Source organism: Mandrillus leucophaeus, unplaced genomic scaffold (genome assembly GCF_000951045.1).
Source record: "Mandrillus leucophaeus isolate KB7577 unplaced genomic scaffold, Mleu.le_1.0 Scaffold208, whole genome shotgun sequence".
Lineage (NCBI taxonomy): Eukaryota > Metazoa > Chordata > Mammalia > Primates > Cercopithecidae > Mandrillus > Mandrillus leucophaeus.
This window is the reverse complement of record NW_012102121.1, coordinates 430838-432334: the sequence shown is the minus strand read 5'-3', so window position 1 is coordinate 432334 and position 1497 is coordinate 430838. Positions and strand designations below refer to the sequence as shown.

The window sequence follows — 1497 nt, the reverse complement described above, 5'->3', positions numbered from 1 at the left end:
TAGGCGTACCTCCACTAGTTTTCTTTATAGTTGCAATGCAGTATTAACGCAGGATGAGGTGCTGTCGTGTCCATTGAAAAGTTTATTTGAAAAACAATCCACGTTTTAAATATTACGTCGGGGTCTAAAGCTGGAAGAATTAATGCTTTCTCCCCCGGGCCCCCCACGCCTCTCCACATCTGATACCACACGATTTAGATGAACGTTCGCCTGTTCATCTTTGACGTAAAAATACCACCCACTCTTTTGTATGTGACAGATCGTTGTGGGAACCCCTGTAAATCGAGCCGTTCTTCACAAATGTATAGCATGATATATATCTCTAAGAAGAAATATGTGGGATGCGTTACCCGCCATAATGTACCAGTCAAGCAACAAGTGTTTTCTGAGCGTGTCTGAGGTTCTTGAACGGCCGCGCATGAGATACTGAGCCCCGAGCACGGCAGTTTGGCTGGCAAGCATACCAGGTTCAGCTCTAGAATGTTTGGGACGCTCACATTTGAGGCCTGAGGAGTAGAATCTGGCAACGGGCCGCTTTAGGCTCTAGACGTTCTTTATACCTCGCAGTTATCTTAAAAGAGTTTTAGTCTAGATTTCAGGGAGTGGGAAGGGGAAGAGCGGAGAAAAACGTGGTCTGTTTAGGGAAGAGTCCAGGCCCTGTTTTGTTAGGTTGTCCTGTTTCTCCCCAGCCTGGAGGGGATCCCTCTCTGAAGATTTTATAGGATACTGGTTGGGCTCTGGTTTTGGATCCCGTTGGACTCCCGGTGTTGCTTCCGGGAGGCGTACAACAGGAGGTGAGAGACTTCAACTCCGTGTAACAGTTCCCTTATCTAGACACTAGAGACAATTTCGTAAGTTCCCGCAGAGTTTGGTGAGGTTGAAACGACATCGAACTAGTTGTCGTGTTTTCCGGGTAAGTTAGGGGCGAACATTCAGTCAGTGTCCCCAGCGGCTGAGTACCAGTAACAAGATGGGGAGGGTCGCACTGCCCTCATCCCGGGTCTGGAGCGGCGGGGGAGGGGCCGCGTTTCGGCAGGCGCGCTGAGCCCCGCCCTCGGGGCCGGCGCCCATCTCCTGCGCATGCGTGGCGAAGGCGGGTGTTGTGTTTTGACGCGCCGGGAGCTGGTGGGTGGGTCTCACTCTCTGCCCTGCTTCCGAGCTGCCATTGGTGATGAGCGCTTTGCGTCACAGGGGTCGCAGCCGCCGCTGGGGTCTCCGCTGTCTCGCGAGGAGGGTGAAGCGCCCCCGCCTGCTCCCGCTTCGGAGGGTAGGCGGAGAAGTCGCCGGGTACGCCTTCGCGGATCCTGCCGTCACCGACCTAGCTTTCTGGGCTGCCGGGAGCTCGTGGCGAGCGCCCCAGCCAGGCCTGCGCCGGCATCCTCCGAGGTGAGTGAGATTCGGAACAATGGGACGTGGGGGTCGGAAGGGTCAGATGAGCTGACGCTCCCGCCTGGAGCGGCGCCTTGGGACCCGAGGGCTGCGGTCTTGGCCTGCGGG

The 1497-nt window shown here is 55.7% G+C and overlaps 1 pseudogene; it reads left to right on the top strand.

Moving 5' to 3' along the window:
* Positions 1-751: 751 nt before the first annotated feature.
* The window catches only part of LOC105539727, a 5112-nt pseudogene continuing 4366 nt past the window's right edge, over positions 752-1497 (top strand).